Raw genomic sequence first — 20,613 nt, 5'->3', positions numbered from 1 at the left:
TAAGACGAGTTAAAACACTTATTCGTCATCTGTGAATGAAAGGTGTTCGACATAATAGGTAAATCTGAAACCTAATTGCTTCATAGCCCCAATTCTTTGTCATTTATTAAATGAATGCAATTTTGATTTCTTTTTAATTAGTTTTTCAGAACAACTCTTTTTTTTTTTTAATGTCTCATCAGGAGCGTTATTTGAGTTACGGAGATTTACCGCTATGACACTAAAAAAAAAAAATAATAAGTGTTACTCATGCAGTCCACTCGTCAATTCGTCTTTAATGATGACTTAGATGAGTGACTTTCTGCTCATAATCTTCTTGCAAAAATTGAGAAATCATAAACTACATTGTAGTTTTTGGTAAACAATGCTATATGAATACACTTTTACTTCATTTCTCAAATCACTTTCCGAATGCGAGCTAACATCCCAAAGACGTTCGGGCTCACATGCGGTTCCTCTTCGTCGAAATGTCTTAGCTCAAACTCGTCTAGTCTTTGAACCGCACGTGTCCCATTACACAATTTGGACACTTGTGACCCTTTAGATAAATTGTCTCTCTGATGACACATTTGCGAAATTGTATGAAACGAAGTTAATGCAACATATAATAACAGTAACAATAATATCGGGAACTAAATTTGTAGGCCACACAGTTGCGATTTGGTTAGAATAATGTTAATTCAGAAAGAATACTAATAGCGAAAGTGGACGTATTTAGAATTACTATTACACTCGAGCGCATATCCATTTGACACAGTTCGATCATTCACAATCTCATGGCGAAACCCAAGTCCAATACTCCACCACGATATTTACACGAAAAGTTAAGAGTTTATACCAGGCGCGCGGCTGCTCACCTCTTAGAGACTAAGTCCCGCGGAACCACACAACGCGAACTTTTCTGAGTCGTTTCACTTCCTAGCTGCCTAAAGACCAACTGTCCGCTTTCGCTTCTCAATCCGAACTATACCCTTTGGTGTCTCTAGCCGAACCGTCCGCTTTCGCGTCTTCACCAGCACTTTGCCCTTTCCCGGCCATGTTTCCCGCATGCCGAATATCCTCGCTCAACTGACTAGGGTAGTTCCCTTTCTTGAAGCCGTCCATCTGATTGGCTACAGCTTATTCTACATTATTTTACATTTTAACATATTTAAGTAATCAAAGCTAGACCACTTTCACGTTGTAAATAAAATAACAATAATATAATTACATAATAAACGTTAAATTCTTTTACATAAAACCAATACAATTTCCTTCTTAGCTCTGAATGTCACAGCCAGTAGCCTTCCACCAATGTGATTTCTGATAAATAAATAAATAAATAAAGAACAAAAGCAACTATTATGCACTAAACTTTACAACAAATATTCTATTACCTAATAATTCAATAAGGTGTCATGCTGTCATTGCTCAATGTGTTTTGCGTGGATTAAATGATGATCTGATGTTTAACTGAAAATGCTGATAATTTAAATTTACTGTGTCTTTTAAATAAATAAAGTTACAGAGTGACATTCACAACGTTTGTCATTTTTAATGATGCGCTTCTATATGAAATGTCGATCGTTAAGATCGACTAAAGCGTTCAGATTATAGGATTCCGGTCTTCGTTACAAAACTTGTTAATTTCACTTTAACATTAAATCCTAAACTGCCACAGATATGATCAATATTAAGGTTTTATTGGGATCACCATGAAAATTTATGAAGGATGATAGATTAAAATTACTGTGGTTTCACTCCGTGAATTACTAAAAATTAAACAGTTTCCATGACTGTTCCCCTTTATGGCCAATTTTAGGTCCGTCATATTTAACACTGCTACGGTTCCCTTGCCACAAACGCCTTCTACTGGGTTTGCCTATGACATAGGTTCTCGTCTCTCTCACTCGCACACTACAGCACTTAGACATCAATAGACAATAGATGCTTGTGAGTTTTCCCATCTGGAGATGAACTGTGACCTTTGTGGCACATGGTCCTGGACTACAGGGTTCGTGTCACACTTTCTGTAGGCTGACTGTTTCGGCCATATACTTAAGCGAGAGCGCAGTGCTCGTTAACTCACACAGATAAAATCTCCTTTTTACATCATAATGTTTGAAATGTTGCTTTTTTGAATAATTAATAGAATATGCCCCAATCGTTTAATTAAGGCTAAAACACATTAAGAATTAATTTTCTATGTGTAAATAAATCTGCAAAATAAGGAGGAAAGGTCACGATTTAATGTAAGGCAGTCGCCGTAATTTCGTTTTAGATTATACGAGTATAAAAGCTGGAACTGTGAGCTCTCTCTCTCTCGTTTGTTTTGGATGGCTGTTTCACAAAATGTAAGTGTCGCTCTCGTATGTGTAACTTTTGGCTAAATAATTACGCTAATTTGATTACAAAAGCCATGTTTGAATTAAGAACTTACTTTCCTATTCCATTAATTGCAAATCTCAATTTATTTTGTTACATTTTAGAACTTTTTCAGGCTGCAGCGAAGGAGAGTTGCCGGCGAATTGTTTGGTGGCCACAGTCGAAAGCTACTACTGTTCAATCGGCATTTACTATATAACACTTTTATTTCAGTGTCCCTGAGATCTTTTTTACCGATCTTTTCTATCAATACCCGGGCAAGGTAATTACTCAAACTGCGTAATTTTGAGATAGGTCAGTGGCCTCTAACCAATGCCGTCGGTCAACGTCCTCGTCGGTCTCATGGGAATCTGATGTTGGTTGGGGGAATATAATTTCATTATCAACCAGTAAAAGTTTTCTGTGCACCATTCTATCATTTCAGAAGCTTTGTCACCAATAAAAGCGATAAATATAATATTATAATATTTTTTTAAAATATCAATAATATTATATGTTGTTCGAAAATCGTGATCCGATTTCTTTGACGTTTCTTTGGCTATTATATACCTGAAGGTTGTCATCAGCCTCCCTTGTTCATGGACAGCAATAGAGGTGAATTATTTGTTTTTAAATCGTAGGTGAGAAAATGGTTCAAATGGCGCTGAGCACTATGGGACTTAGCTTCTGACGTCATCAGGTCCCTAGAACTTAGAACTACTTAAACCTAACTAACATAAGGACATCACACACATCCATGCCCGAGGCAGGATTCGAACCTGCGACTGGAGCGGTCGCGCGGTTCCAGTCTGAAGCGCCTAGAACCGTTCAGCCTCTCCGGCCGGCGTAATGGAACAGTTGAGCATATTTTGACTGTCACGTTGTAGCCTTCTTGAACATGCATGACATCTCTTAAAAATAAAAATTGCAGTTATACAACATACGAGGTGTGACAATAAAGTAATGAGACTGATATGAAAAAAAAATGTTGCTTACCGTTTTAGTCAAGTTTAGTGTTGTCTCCTTCAAAGTAGTTCCCTTCGACTGCACACACTTTTTTCCAGCGCTTCTGTCATTGATGGTAACATTTCTGGAACTCACCTTCCGTAATATCCTCCAAGACCCTCGTCACAGCTTTCTGGACATCTTGTGTTGTTTAAAAATAGTGTCCCTTGACCGCCGTTTTGACTCTTGGAAATGGAAAAAAGTCGCATGGGGCAATATCTCGTGAATAAGCTGGCTGTGGCAGTACTGAAATTTGTTTTGAGGTTAAAAATTGCTGTACTGACAGAGCAGTAAGAGATGGCCCATTAGTGTGATGCAGAATCCAGTTATCAGTAATGTTGGCTCGGACACGAAGAACTATTTTACAAAGTCTTTCTAAAATTTCTTTGTAGTAATATTGGTTAACTGTTTGTCCAGGAGGCACCCAGTCTTTATGAACAATTCCCTTGGAATCAAAGAAGCACACAAGCATGCATTTCACTTTTGACTTTGACATTCGAGTTTTTTTTGGTCTGTGTGATCCCTTTGAGCAAGATTGCGAACTTTGGCGTTTTGTCCCTGGATCCTACTGAAGGTACCAACTTTCATCACCAGTGATAACACGGCTCAACAATTCTGGGTTGATTTCCGTTTGCTCTAACAGATCGGCTGCCACATTTTTTCCGTGTTTCTCGCTGTTGTGGTGTGAGATTTTTGGGGACCATTTTTGCACAAATCTTTCTCATACCGAGATTTTCAATTATTATTAGACGAACCGTTCCTTGATTGATGTACAGATGATCTGCAATCATTTTCACGGATAATCCTCGTTCAGATCGTACGAGTTCACGCACCCTGGCCAAGTTGACATCCGTCTGTGAGGTTGATGGTCGTCCACTGCGGACTTCATCTTCAACATTCGTTCTGCCTTCACTAAACAGTTTATGCCAATGAAAAACTTGAGCTCTTGACATAATATCCTCTCCAAAAGCCTTATGAAGCTTACCGTAAGTTGTCGTCGCGTTTTCACCCAATTTAATGCAAAAAGAAATGGCATACTGTTGCGCAATATAATGCGGTTCCATTTCCGTGACGAGAGACACAAACATGTGTTAACTTATTACAACACAACTCACGACTGAGCAGTTGCATCGATGTGCTGCTTGGACTAGAAGCAGCTTATAGACCAAGGCTAAAGATATTGTGCCTATGCGAGGCTGCAGGGTTGCCACATCTTGCAAAGAAAATCAATCCCATTACTTTATTGTCGCACCTCGTATATAATCTTTTAATCAATCAAGCAGTATAATAATGTTGAAAAATTACCATATAATGTCAACTGCTACAGGGAATGTCCAGTTTCCACCCTTTGATGCAATATTGCGTGTTAATGGAAGCTAAACTACGCGTTTAACAGATTACTTGAATGTTTTTCTTTTTCACTGTATTACCTTATTCTAAACCAGTCGAATGTTATTGAATGATACATCCCATTTAAGAAAAACATACTGACTTCTCTATTTCAAGAGCAAATGAATGAAAAACATTACCAGTTCAATAAAATGTTTGCTCCTTTGCGTAATATGAACTGTACGTTTTCTTTCGCTGTCGTGAACCGTTTATGATATGGCCAGAATTTACCCATTACCAACTGGTTCCTTGTTCAAACTAGACATTACCGCTAACACAAATTGAGTACAATATGCTTTATGTAAGCACCTTTGTTTTTCCATTCGGACTTTAACCAGAATTGCTTTACCTTTCGCCCAGTACAGGTATAATATTTAAATATGTACAGGGTGATTATAATTAAAGTTAAACTTTCAAATCGCTGGTCAGAATGACATCAAATCGCAACGGAATATTATCGGAGAAAGGGTAAAACATGGCAGTAGAAAAGTAAATAGTTACAAAATGTAGCAATAGATGGCGCTTAAGCATCATAATTTAATAGTGGTCGACTACAAATGACAAATGAATCCTACAACAATGCCTAAATTGTACGTTTAACGTTATACAAACTGTACTACTCAGGGTCCATGGATGTACAATCGTGAAACTGTTAGTTATGTAAGCCCATCCACCACGCCAAGGTCGTATTACATCGGATGAGAAAAATCGCTTTTTAATTGTCCTGAGGCCAAAAACCGTATAAAAATCATCAACCCAAATCAAATCGCAGTATTAATTTCCGTGTGACTGGCGGAAAACATGTTCAGTATGCTGTCCATAGTTTTCTGCAACAAGATGAAATCGAGAAACAGCGTGGTTCCCAACTTATCGACGTGTTTTCGGGGTTACGTTCACAATGCGTGCCTTCAGTGCAGCTAAGGTTGCTATCGGAACACTGAACTCTTTATCTTTCAGGTAGCCCCACAGCCAAAAGTCACACGGATTATGATCAGGTGATCGAGACGGCCAGGTTGTAGGGAAATGGCGGCTGACAATTCTAGCATTTCCGAAATGGCGCTTCGGCAGCTGCTTCACTGCATTTGCAATGTGCGGAAGTGCGCCATCTTGCATAAAAATTATCCCATCTACGCATCCACGCTGCTGGAGAGCTGGAATGACGCGGTTGCACGAAAGGCACTCACAGCGCTTAGCAGTGACGGTACAGGTAAGAGGACAGGAACCAGTCGAGTCTTCGAAAAAATTTGGCCCTATGTTAAACCCGCACCACACAGTGACCTTTTCAGAATGAAGTGGTACTGATTGATTTGCATGTGGATGTTCCTTTCCCCGTATTCGACAGTTCTGTGGATTTGCATATCCTATCAGAAGGAAGTGGTCTGTCCACAAAATCTTCCACGGCTAATCATTGTCCTTTTCCATGCGAGCAAGAAATTGTAAAGCAAAGGTCTCTCTTGTTGGAAGGTCCATAGGAAGCAACTCGTGCACATGGATAGTTCTGAATGGATAGCAAAGAAGGATGTTTCGTCGGATTTTACGCACCGTGCTCATGGATACGTCCAATGCTCGGGCAGTTCTCCGTGCACTACACGTTTGCACAGCACTACTCGTCTCCTCCTGCATTGCTGTGGCCAGTGCTTCCACTGATGTCGAATCAAGTTGTTTCCTCCCTCTACCAGGTTGCACACCAAAAGAACCTGTCTTTTCGAATTTCGAATCAATTTCTCCAGACCCAAGGCAGTCATCGGACCAACGCCTTTCTTCAGACCCTTCAGCGACCGGAACTCCTGTTGAGCGACGTAAGCACACTCATAATCCCTCTAATGCAGTTTTACAAGCAGAGCGCGATCCTGCATTGAGACAGTCATGGCGAACGTCGCGGACGCGAAAGGAGGAAAAGTCGTGTACCAACCGTGTTTACACTAACTTCAATGGGTCGTGCGCCTGGCAAGCGTTTCATTTACGTATTCTGACACAAACAGCTCCATCTATTGATGAATTTTCACACTATTTTTTTCTTCTGCCATACGTTTTCCTCCCCCTCCTTCAATATTCCGTTGCAGTTTGTCGTCATTCTGATCAGGGGTGTTATTTCTACAGCGTTTTGAAAGTTTAACTTTAATTATAATCACACTGTATAACACTCCTTACAAGTAATACTTTGTAAACAAAAAACCCAAGAGACGAAAAACTTTCGATATACCTGATGTTAAGGACGTAGATTGAACTTTTGTGATATTTGTTACAAATTGACAGATACAACGTAGTAAAATTAGAAGTAATACGAGAGGACTGGTAGCTTTTATAATACATTTTCTTTTGTGTGAGAATCTTCATAATATACCATTTTGATTCATAATTTAACTCAGACTTTTTCGTTCATGGTATAAGAGGTATCACTTGGATGCTGCGGATCGTTTTTCTGCCTTTTTTTGATAGTAACGCAAAAAGGCAAAAATGAACCTTGCGAGGTACCACATGTCAAGGAGCGATATGTGGAATACAGTATAACAAACAAATACCACGTGACTCACATAAAATTATTCACCGCTTTTTTCTGAGTTGTCACTGCAACTTCGATAAATTGATAGAATGACATTATTTCCGGCAGGATGTTAGTTTAACTGCATACTTTGTTACACAGTAGTGGCTTGTTTCGAGCAATGTGTGTTTGTATGTGGAATGTAATGTTTGTTAGATACATTTGACGATCATGTGTCAACACTCATCTGCAAATAACCGTATAAGTGTTTTGAGAAAATGCAACATTCGGTTTGCTTGATGGGACTCTAATGGTTATGACGTTCGTCCAGTTCTCGTGTGTTATTATGCTGTAAGGTGTGCTTAATGAAGTTCTCATTTATAGTAACTTGCTTTGGCGGAAATTATATCCTTCAGACAATGATTTGTGATTACGCGAAGTTCTTTATTGAAAGTTTGTGTAACTGTACTAATTTGCAGGATTGTCCAAGTATTTAATTTAGTTCTGTCCCTGAAAGTTACGTGTTTGTATTTCGTATTGACTTATTTGCTATTCCAATTAAAGCACATAACAATAACGCAAACTGCATCATGCAAGAATTCAAAAAAACTTGTTTTTGTTTTTATACTGACTACCAACTACTGACAGATCTGATACGATTATTAATAAGCAATTCAAAAAATAAATGTGTGATCTTACCCCTGCATAAATGAAACAGATTTATCAACCTGTAAATTATGTGTTCATTTACTACGAGTTTCAATTGCTCATATCATCATCTTACCAAAATTACTTTTTCTTTGAGGTTAATGGCGAGAACAAACGTATTCATTCAGCAGTAAGCATTCCAAGGTGTATATTGTGATGCCCTGAAGCAGCATCTTCATTGTATTGTCAATAGTAATCGCATGTCAGGATTACAATGAATTTGCTTCATGCAGTTCTACAATTCTGGTGTAAACAAACTTAGTTAAAAAAAAAAAAAAGAACGTTGTTGCGTATATCACGATGATCAACGAATTTGCGAAAGCACTGTAGTCTTCGTCTAGTGAGCCCCTGGCCTGTACTCATCGAGATGAAAAAGAGCTACAAAAATATTTTGGGGACTCAAAAGTTCTAAATGGTAACATGATTCCGCAATTGCCTGAATTTGTAACCTAATTTGTGACATAATCCGTTTTGGCTGATAGGTCAGCGTCAGACATTTGAACTAAAGAAAGTTTCATCAGTGACATAGATTAGTTCAAATCAGAAATAATTATATAATGATTTTGAGAAACCAAGACTACTCAGAGGATTAAGCAAACAGCCAAAAAGATTTTTCTACGGTGTCACTGTAGCGACTTAGAACGTTAATGTACTGATCACTAGTACTACTACTACTACTACTACTACTACTACTAAGATGCAATTTGTCAAGGTTTCTCAAAACCTCTTCTTTTAATTTTAGGCGCTGTGTAGTTTCCACAAGCTTCACTTCAAACGTTTCAAATTCACTTAATCGTTGAAACTGCAGTAATACAGATAAAAGTTATAAAGTCATCCAGTTGTGGAACCATGTTGTCATTTAGAAAATTCGTAGTGACAGAGCCCACAAACAAGAAAATGAAAGAAATCTAAAGTTATTTGAGGAGAAAAAGTTAGGCGCCGCATAGTGTATATCATAAGAAAAACTCGACCAAACATTGAACCTTGTGGAGCGCTCTACAGTGCACACATGCTCAGGCAGAGGAGGGGAGGGGGAGAGAGAGGGGGGGGGGGGGAATTGCGGCTCACCGTGGCGCCTGCGGCTGAGGGCCATGCGGAGATCATACCGTGGTCTACCTGGGAATCTGGAGCGCAATCTCGTCCAGGCTGTCCGACGGCGTGAGCGGCGTACGCTCGAACAGCCGGCTGGGTGCCAGTGTCAGCGCGTTGGTGTAGCGCCCGCCGCAGCCGATCGTCGTTCCGTCCCCGCCGCCTCCGCCGCCCCCACCACCGCCTCCGCCACCGTTGCCTCCGCACATGCTCCTGCCGCGCCGCATCGCGCACTTCTTCTTGCGCTTCTTCGACTCCTCCTCGCGCCGCAGGTTGTGCAGCCGGAAGAAGAACAATGACATTCTGCAAAAACAGCCGCCACACACCAGGAGCCCACCGTCAGACACGCCAGTTTCTCTACCGTGCGCAGCTCATCATCTTATAAACAACTCTGTCTTTGAGACTTTGTCAGATTAAAACTGTGTGCCCGACCGGGTCTCCAACCCTGAAATATGTGCCTACGCAGGTAAATGCTCTACCGACTCAGATGCCCATGCGCAAGGTCAGAGCCCCGATCCAGCACACAGTCGTATTCCGCCGAGAAGTTTCAAATCAGCGGACACTCCTCGCAGAGAGAAAACTTATTCTCGAAACGCTGTCTGTGTTTATACTCGTATTTTTACAAACATGCATCTTACAGTTTTACGGTAAAAATCTCGGACTCTTGGCGTTTTTCTCGATTATCACGGGTGTACAATTCCGCCAGTCAGGGAATCTTCGAGATCCACGAGCCAACCTGAGGAATGCGAAAGTGTTTCCAGCAGCAGGTACCCTGACGACACTGTGACAGGTGACACCATGATAGCATTTCAACGTATATCGGAAGATCTGTTGTGATTTCTGGGTGGAATTATTCTAAAATAATATAATAAAACTAAACTATATTCTTACAGAGACCTTCAAGAGTCTCAAACGTCTGTTAAGTATTTATGAAGACTGAAGCGATGAACGAAAATTTGTACCCAGGCCAGAATTAGAAACTGGGTCTCTTCCTCAATAGGCAGATGCGTTAGCCATCTGCGCCACGCTGTCACAGCGGCTTTGCACAACTGTACGGACTACCCTAGCAAACCTCCATCCTTAATCCAAATTCCCGTTCAGGAGTTCATTGAGGAGAGAGGCGTGCTAGGGTAGTCCGTACACTTGTGCTAAGCCACGGTGCAAGGATGGCGTAGTGGGTAGTACATTTGCCTTGTGAGCAAGAGACTTGGATTCGAATCCCCGTCTTGTTACAAATTTCCATACATCGCTACAGTCTGCATATACACGGTGTTACAAAAAGGTATGGCCAATCTTTCAGGAAACATTCCTCACACACAAAGAAAGAAAATATGTTATGTGGACATGTGTCCGGAAACGCTTACTTTCCATGTTAGAGCTCATTTTATTACTTCTCTTCAAATCACATTAATCATGGAATGGAAACACACGGCAACAGAACGTACCATCGTGGCTTCAAAATGTTCAAAATGTCCTCCGTTAGCGAGGATACATACATGCATCCACCCTCCGTCGCATGGAATCCCTGATGCGCTGATGCAGCCCTGGAGAATGGCGTATTGTATCACAGCCGTCCACAATACGAGCACGAAGAGTCTCTACATTTGGTACCGGGCTTGCGTAGACAAGAGCTTTCAAATGCCCCCATAAATGAAAGTCAAGAGGGTTGAGGTCAGGAGAGCGTGGAGGCCGTGGAATTAGTCCGCCTCTACCAATCCATCGGTTACCGAATCTGTTGTTGAGAAGCATACGAACACTTCGACTGAAATGTGCAGTAGCTCCATCGTGCATGAACCACATGTTGTGTCGTACTTGTAAAGGCACATGTTCTAGCAGCACAGGTAGAGTATCCCGTATCAAATCATGGCGGTGTATCGAGGAAGTACAGTACATACTGACGAAACTAAAATGAGCTCTAACATGGAAATTAAGCGTTTCCGGACACATGTCCACATCTTTTCTTTATTTGTGTGTGAGGGATGTTTCCTGAAAGTTTGGCCGTACCTTTTTGCAACACCCTGTATACATCATAAAACAATATAATTGCGAAGGCTTTTTACTGGGAACCATATAAGCATTTGCAGGCTCTTTTTAAAGTTAATGCTCCAGTGCAACTATTTTATACCCATACATTTACAAAATTTCAGTATCTGGAACATCAGAGCTTTAGGTCCACCTCCTGGCGGGTAACTTTCTACTAAGCAGCTAATTATGATGTTGTTCTCATTGGTTAACCTTTTCGTATCTGTTGGCGAGGGAGTCCACATTTTTGCAAGATGTTTCCATAGTTTATTTTGGTGTGGGCCATTTCTGTCGATTTTCGGACGTCCACTGAATATGGGAATGTCTTTCTCTCAGATCCAATAGATGCGCGAAATTAATGTCACATGTCTCCCCGGAAGAGTCTCCGGCCTGTACCACGGTATTCTTGGTACTGTGCCCTTGACTGAAGCACACGTCAACCCCTTTCTGTGCTGCGATGTCTGCCACTACATTTCCCACTGCTTTTTTGGCGGTTACGAGGTGATTAATTAGAACGATTCTTAACTGTATCTGTTTCAAACAAATGACTGAAGTCCGGCTTTTAGTGACTCTTCAATATTCTGTGAAGGCGACCATTAATTCCAATCGAAAGATCCTGTGATCCTTACTGTCTTCCACTGAGGGTTGCAATGTCATCAACTAATCTTATCATTGCTATACTTCCATCCTGAATTTTATTCCCTCTCTTGAACCTTTTCTTTCTGTCATCTTGCTTACACCATTTTTAATCCGAGTACTTTGACTTTGGTCTTTCAATATTACCATTCCCTCTTGGCTCTTGTACATACTGTATATTACCTGCCTTTCCCTGCAGTTTAAATATATTCTCCTAAGAATTTCAAACTTCTTGTATCATTTTGCGTTTTCGACAGTTTTCTTGGTTGACAAATGGAAGGCTCTCTCATTTTTTCTCAAATCTTGCTTCCATTATCAAGTACAAAGTCAGAACGACCTCTCCGGAGTCTTTACCTTGCCTGAAGCCAAACCTGATTGTCGGCTAACAGAACTTTAATTATATTACTGATGATCTCGGTTATCTTTCCCTATCTCCTGTGTATTATTCTTTTCAGAAGCACGGTACGTAAGCTAATATGCTGGTTGTCTGACTGTTGTCGCTCTGTCTTTCTTTGATAGCTTTTGGTTTATTTCGGTAATACCATTCCGAAAGTTCGATACTAGTCTCATGAAGTCTACTCAATAATTTGAATATGCATTTGGCTACCACATTCCCCAACGATTTTAGAAATGCTTTTGGAACGTTATCTATGCCTTCTGCCTTGTTTGATCGCCGGTCTTTCAAGGATTGACTGAAACATTGAGTCCATTACGTGTCCCAAATCGACTCTCATTTCTTCTTCTGTAACACAGCAGACATTTTGTCCCATTAATACACGCTTGAGTGTATTCTTTCCATCTAGTCTCTCTCTCCTCTGCTTCTAACAGAGAATTTCCTTTTACCCTCTTGAAGTTAAATCTTTTGCATTTAATTTAACCGAAAATAATCTTGAGTTTTCCCAATACACTGTGGACTCCCACTGCAGGACCGGCATCCCCTGAGTGTCAGCAGTGGTTCGTCATGGCTACTTCAGCGTAGCAGTCCTTCGGCATAGAGCGTTCCTAGCATGTTAAGAGAGCGATCTGGCCACTCTAGATGTGTAATCTCCACGTACTCGAGGTATTGTTCTACCACACCAGGCCACATCCTCCAGGTATTGTTCTACCACACCAGTCCAGATTCTCGGGACATTGCCATGTATCACGTAAGTAGCCGGTCGTAGTTATGCTGGGAATAATGTGGAAGGGTACACACGCTCGTAATACGAGAGCACTGAAATGAAAATACTGGTGTCACCATATGGGTTCCTCTCCACAGGAATGAAGCAGTTCTCTACAGCGACAAAATGGCAGACCATTTTAATTATTCTTCAGCTAAACCGCACCACATTTACAGTCCGAATGTGGGCAAGACACTCCATTTATGTTCTTACACCATGCCTTTGAATCGATATGTGACGCTGAGGGAATGCAGTAAACATAGAGTCCAGAGCATTTGCTCTGTAATGTTTGTACGTCATCATATTCTTCAGGCAAGACAGCGGTCATCCCTAAGGGTTGTCAGATGTGGTCGATCTTGCCAGTACTGCGATTCATTTTTTCCCTTCACACACACACACACACACTCACAAACATACACTCCTGGAAATGGAAAAAAGAACACATTGACACCGGTGTGTCAGACCCACCATACTTGCTCCGGACACTGCGAGGGGGCTGTACAAGCAATGATCACACGCACGGCACAGCGGACACACCAGGAATCGCGGTGTTGGCCGTCGAATGGCGCTAGCTGCGCAGCATTTGTGCACCGCCGCCGTCAGTGTCAGCCAGTTTGCCGTGGCATACGGAGCTCCATCGCAGTCTTTAACACTGGTAGCATGCCGCGACAGCGTGGACGTGAACCGTATGTGCAGTTGACGGACTTTGAGCGAGGGCGTATAGTGGGCATGCGGGAGGCCGGGTGGACGTACCGCCGAATTGCTCAACACGTGGGGCGTGAGGTCTCCACAGTACATCGATGTTGTCGCCAGTGGTCGGCGGAAGGTGCACGTGCCCGTCGACCTGGGACCGGACCGCAGCGACGCACGGATGCACGCCAAGACCGTAGGATCCTACGCAGTGCCGTAGGGGACCGCACCGCCACTTCCCAGCAAATTAGGGACACTGTTGCTCCTGGGGTATCGGCGAGGACCATTCGCAACCGTCTCCATGAAGCTGGGCTACGGTCCCGCACACCGTTAGGCCGTCTTCCGCTCACGCCCCAACATCGTGCAGCCCGCCTCCAGTGGTGTCGCGACAGGCGTGAATGGAGGGACGAATGGAGACGTGTCGTCTTCAGCGATGAGAGTCGCTTCTGCCTTGGTGCCAATGATGGTCGTATGCGTGTTTGGCGCCGTGCAGGTGAGCGCCACAATCAGGACTGCATACGACCGAGGCACACAGGGCCAACACCCGGCATCATGGTGTGGGGAGCGATCTCCTACACTGGCCGTACACCACTGGTGATCGTCGAGGGGACACTGAATAGTGCACGGTACATCCAAACCGTCATCGAACCCATTGTTCTACCATTCCTAGACCGGCAAGGGAACTTGCTGTTCCAACAGGACAACGCACGTCCGCATGTATCCCGTGCCACCCAACGTGCTCTAGAAGGTGTAAGTCAAGTACCCTGGCCAGCAAGATCTCCGGATCTGTCCCCCATTGAGCATGTTTGGGACTGGATGAAGCGTCGTCTCACGCGGTCTGCACGTCCAGCACGAACGCTGGTCCAACTGAGGCGCCAGGTGGAAATGGCATGGCAAGCCGTTCCACAGGACTACATCCAGCATCTCTACGATCGTCTCCATGGGAGAATAGCAGCCTGCATTGCTGCGAAAGGTGGATATACACTGTACTAGTGCCGACATTGTGCATGCTCTGTTGCCTGTGTCTATGTGCCTGTGGTTCTGTCAGTGTGATCATGTGATGTATCTGACCCCAGGAATGTATCAGTAAAGTTTCCCCTTCCTGGGACAATGAATTCACTGTGTTCTTACTTCAATTTCCAGGAGTGTATATTACACTCACACTTTCGATGTCCCATCACCGTCTAGTCTGTGCGACGTTAACTTGAGACTATGGGATATCGTGGATCTCGAAGATTCCTTTATATACGGACGAGAGTGTACTATTTTTTAACTCGTTTGCTATTAGCGAGCTCTTTAGTGAGAGACTGCGTTGTCTAATGACATACGGTAGAAATTGTAGCACCGATATGAGTGGATACATAGCTACATGCCAGTTCAACAAAATGTTGACACTGACTGAAAATTTATATACATACGCTTACAAGTTTGAAATATAAATGTATCACTTACCAGTACTTCTTCCAAAAGAAGACAGTGCAGTATAGCACTGTAGAGTATTTCTGTAGTACTTAGTTATGTAGCATTCCAACCACTGCAGTGTTAACGCACTGATCTCAGCACGTATGTACCCATCCCTCCCCTACTCACGTGCTGAGCTGCTGCTACTATCCAACATTGCCGTCGGTAAGGAGTCACCAGGAAAGATGCAAAACAATGTCTTCTGTTGTTCAGCTAAAAGTTTCAGCCAAGCCATACCATGGCATCAGTTTTCCGTTCTTACATTTTTTTTCTTTGTTTGCATTGTGGGTTTGGATTTTGATTATTTTCCTTTGTCACACTTTGTCGGTTTAAGTTTTCGAACGCTCGCGTCTCCTGTTTATGTTAGAGCTACCCTGAAAATAATTTCTCGACACTTCTAAAAGGTAAAGGAACATAGACTTTGACAAACGAATGTGCGCTCCAGAAGACACTGAAGACGTTTCTGTCGTATGTAAAACTCACTGCAGTGGCTGATAAAGAACGTTCTGACTTTTATCCAGCCAATAGTCAATATTCAACTGCGAAAATGATTTGTAATGTGCAGATCATGATACCTTATGGGCACTCTCCTTCAAATCTGTCTCGTAGTAACCTGATTTCACGAAGACGCTCATAGTACGTTGCTGGTACAGGGTTGTTCGCTCAGGTCGGCAAAACGCACATGTCGGCGATAGTACTTCAGTGTTATTTAATGCGCATACTGCTGTCCTTTCTGCACGCACTAATAAAAAAGAAGTCATTAGAGAAGGGGAACAAGGTCGCAATCTTTCAAGGATGGAGAAGGAAATCAGCCACGCTCTTTCCAAAGAACCATTCCGAAATTTGCCAGGCGTCATTTACGAAAAACCTAAATCTGAATGGCCGGATGCGAATTTGAACCGTCGTCGTCTAAAATCCGGGCCCATTGTGCTAATAATTGCGCCACCTCGCTCGTTGCACACATGATATTATCCCGTAGCAGTTGATGTGCACTAATTATGTGCTGGCCAAGTGTCAAACGCCCCGACACCATCACGCAAAACCTAGCACCTGGGAATCCCGTTGACACTTCTGCAACGGAATTATGATAACTGTGTTGTGTTCATTACAAAAATCATGAAACGCATAATTTTAAGTGGGGGTTTCCATTTAAGATTCAAAGGTTACCCCCGCCCCATCCAAGGGTGGCTGGAGATGACTCGTAGTATAATTTGATGTCCCCCTTTGAGCTTACGAACTTATCTCACCCACTATTTTTGCCCGATGTATAGTTTTCGAGATGATCTCATCCGAAACTTTAGATAGACCACCCTGTACAAAGAACTACAGGGTAATAAAATAAAATAAATATGCAATGAGACGAACAGAAATGACACTTTTATTCACAGCCAGTAATTACACTTAAGTAATCACTATTCATTATGATCACCTGGACATTACAAACGGTCCGCAGCTCGTGGTCGTGCGGTAGCGTTCTCGCTTCCCGCGCCCGGGATCCTGGGTTCGATTCCGGGCGGGGTCATGGATTTTCTCTGCCTCGTGATGACTGAGTGTTGTGTGATGTCCTTAGGTTAGTTAGGTTTAAGTAGTTCTAAGTTCTAGGGGACTGATGACCATAGCTGTTAAGTCCCATAGTGCTCAGAGCCATTTGAACCATTACAAACGGCGAAACATAATTCTTGATAGGGTGTGTGATCACAACAGACTGTCACAAGGTTGGTAAGGAGCTCTTGCGTTAGGGTGTTCCATTCCTCTAGCAGAGCTGCTGACAACGTCTGTATGATAGTTGGCGCACGTGGACGTGCTGCAGTAGGTCTCCCCAGCGCATTTCACACGTGCTCGACGGGCCTTAAGTCGGGAGAACGGGCACGCTAGTCCACTCGCCGAATTTGCTCTCGTTGCGGAAGGTCCTCCACCTGCACCAATTTTTATCCGTAGAAGTGAAGTCTGGGCCGAATACGCCCTTGAAGAGGTGCACATGGGAAAGATGTACAGTGTCACAACATCGCTGACCGGTGTGTGTACGGTGTTTGATGATTTGGAGATCAGTACTCCCATGCAGCATTATTCATGCCAAATCGTAATAGCAGGACCACGAAAATTCAGATATTCGACATAGCTGGCCGGTCGCTGTGGCCGAGTGGTTCTAGGCGCTCAGTCCAGAACCACGCGGCTGCTACGGCGCAGGTTCGAATCCTGCCTGCCTCGGGCATGAGGGTGTGTGGTATCCTTAGGTTAGTTAAGTTTAAGTAGTTCTAAGTCTAAGGGACTGATGACCTCGGATGTTAAGTCCCATAGTGCTAATGCCATTTGAACCATTTGACAAAGCTTTGGCGAGATGTAGGAACACACAATGCGGCTAGTAACATTGTCGAACATGATCGTTTTGACTGTCCAGGTGATATGGTGTTGGGAGCCAAAATGCTTCATTGGTGTACTAACTTCCAAATCTTTGAACACGGTACACACATTAATCTACTTTACTGTGAAACTGTACTCCTCCCTATGGGCATCTTTTCAGGGGTGCATTCGACCCAGACTTCATTTTATTGGGTGGTAATTGGCGCAGGTTGATGAGCTCTTTAAATATCAGGCGAATGGCGTGGCCTGCCCTTTCCTTCGGCTTAAAACCCGTCGAATACATGTGGGATGCGTTGGGAAGACGTATTCTAGCAATTGTAGAGGAATGGAAAGCTCCACTACAAGAACTTTTACCAACCTTGTGGCCAGCATGGAGCACGTTGTTGTACATGAGTTGCTGTTTACAGTGATTAACACACTATTAATGTACAAGAAACCGCCGTCAATGGCAATGACTTCGCTGTAATTATTGTCTTTGAATAAAAGTGTCTTTAGCGTGCGTCTCATTGTGCATTTATTTCAGTTACCTTCTGTACTTCACTGAAGCAGTTGTCTGTCTCTATGTATGATCCAAGACTCATAGAGCTACGTTACTTGACACTGAAATATCGTGCGAAAGTTACTTTCCTTCTTAAGTTTTGGACACCAGTATACTAGAAAACCTCCTTTCCCTTTAAGGCACTAGAGAAACTTACATCTATTGATCTCAGTCTCGTGCAGCAGTAACGCACAATGAGTTCTTCGATCTACGTATTCAGCGAATAGGGAATGGTCTATATGTAAATGTATGGTCATCTTTGTTACTGTGGTGCCAACCGCGATAAAACCGGAAACGTATGAAAAGCAGGACAGGAAAGAAAATGCCTGGTAATGAAATCTTTCCTGAAACATATTCAGTAAAGAACAGAAGGAAATATTTTTCGTCCCAATGGAGCCACTATATCAGTTTTTTTCTATTTAACGTCTTATTCTCCATATTCTCACTAATTGCTGGTACCTATGTGGGAGTCAATAGGCGTTCCTTATAAATGCTCATTAGATTCTCAGTGTTAAATTACTTTTGTACCATCGTATAATTTTTCAGTCGTTTATGGATAACACTTACTGCGATAAGAGAGATTATTCTGTACTTTCACAGTTTGAAATTTCTCGTCATATCCCATTAAAGCAATCTTCTTAGTACTATAGGACCTTCGCTAACCTACTGACAGCTGCACCATTGGACGTACATCGTAGTGGAAGGCAGCTGGTATTCCTGTCGCTACAAAAAGCTTGAGAAACCGAAGACACTAGTGCTTTCTCGAGAAGCACCTCAGTTGCTGGGTGGGCCACGTTGCCGAACTTCGAATAAGGAAATATGCCCAGCATGCGGGATATGGTTTTAGCTGACGTATATCACACACATATATATACAGAGCACTGAACCGAGATAATTTGACTGTATTCACTCTGAAAATTATAAAGTTTTTTTTTCTGATAGCGCAGAAACGTATACGTTGCTCGAATTACGTAAAGTCCTTGTCTTATTGCTTCGTCTTTATCATTTCTTAGTCTAGTGTAAAATACCCCAAAGCGAATCACGCGGATTTTAAATGCCAATGTCGAAATAAGCTGTAGCTTCTTTTTCTTCGACGCTACAATCTGGAGGCGGTAATGCTGTCATTGTATTTTTATCTTCTATAGTCAGTAACCAATAGTGTGAACAATTATGCGTTAGAAAAAGGCAAGGGCTGTTATTTACACCACGTGTGACTGGAATAGTCAGCTTCCTACGAGGATTTATGTACATTAAATTTTTCCTGCTGTCCAGTACATCAAATACGACACTCGTCTACTGTTACTGCAGCGTCTACGCAAGATAGTAGATCATCTTTTTATGTGCCATTTAGGCCCTAGGCGTACTTCATCCAGTGCAGGTGACTCTTTCTTCTCGTTTTTATACGTTCTATTTGAGCGACTCCTTTCATCACATTTCATAAGTTTTTAATTGTTGTGTTTATCTCCAGCTCCTTTCGTACATCACAAAACGTCTTCTTTTAATTCCTACCGAATACTCTAGTTCCCCACAGCAGATGCATTAAATTTTCATGTTTCTGATGGCAAATATGAAGAAAAAAGTTTGCAAGTTTGATGTTATTAGAAAATTTCACTAAAAATCTATATCGAATAAATAATACAAATTTTTCTATTCGTCTATTATTTAATCTTAATTATGTTGTACTCATTATCTATAGGATGCCATTTACAAATACATCGTGCGTGAAATGTATCAGATGAAGTACAATCAGATGTCTAGCCATGCAGCTAACTATAAGCATGCACATCCTGATGCACACAAACATGCTTCATTGACAATTATGCAAACATGCTCAATTAGAAACCATAAGAAGGGTGCTTGCTGTACTAAAATTGGTGTCTCATCACACATTCAGCCAACTATAGTTTGTTAGGAGATAACAGAAAAAAAACAGTTTTCAGTTTTCGCTAGATAATACAAATTACATATAGATCATTTGAACCACGTATTTATAACGAGTGATGAGTTACCATGACAATTTACGACACATTTGTCTCTGAAAGTGAGCTGTATAGCTAAGAGACCCCTTAGGAACGAAAAAAATATCACCAAAACACATACAATTAGCCTTGCTAGTATTAGAAGTCATATCCGTAATGAGCTGCAGAAATATGCTTCACTGGCTGCCTCAAGATATCAAGCTATTCTTCACAGCTTATCTTCTCTACAGCAAAACAGATAGTAACGAGTGTTTGCTGTCTGTACTGCACTTGAATCGCTGCGAGTGAAGGAATTCGAAACCGATAGCTAACACCCATTTCAGGGTCGAAGGCAGTTATCTCGTTAGGACATAAACCTGACCAAAAATGAATAAAGTACTTTAACTTCTCAACGATATGGATATGGAAACAGTAATTCAAATCAGATTCTTCAGTCGTGCTAATGCTCAATCATTAACAGTAGATTATTGGTATATAATGCAAGGAAGACATTTATCGATAGGTTGAAGTTCTAAGTAGCTCTTAAATGAGGCACGGATTGCTAAAACGGGAAAATATTGTCAGAGACCTGAGGTACGAGTCCCTTTGCGTGAGTTGTTACGGATGATGTGACTCGTACAATTTCCATCTACTGTCTGCAGAGACAGAGACAACTAGAGGTGTGTGTACGCGTAGGAGACAAGAGGACCACGAGCCTCTCGTGAGAGCTGTGGTCGCAAGTTTATACATTGGTGGCAAGTCTCTCGGCGC

The sequence above is a fragment of the Schistocerca americana genome, chromosome 1 (assembly GCF_021461395.2).
Source record: "Schistocerca americana isolate TAMUIC-IGC-003095 chromosome 1, iqSchAmer2.1, whole genome shotgun sequence".
In the NCBI taxonomy this organism is placed as follows: Eukaryota; Metazoa; Arthropoda; class Insecta; order Orthoptera; family Acrididae; genus Schistocerca; species Schistocerca americana.
This window is presented reverse-complemented; position numbering follows the sequence as displayed.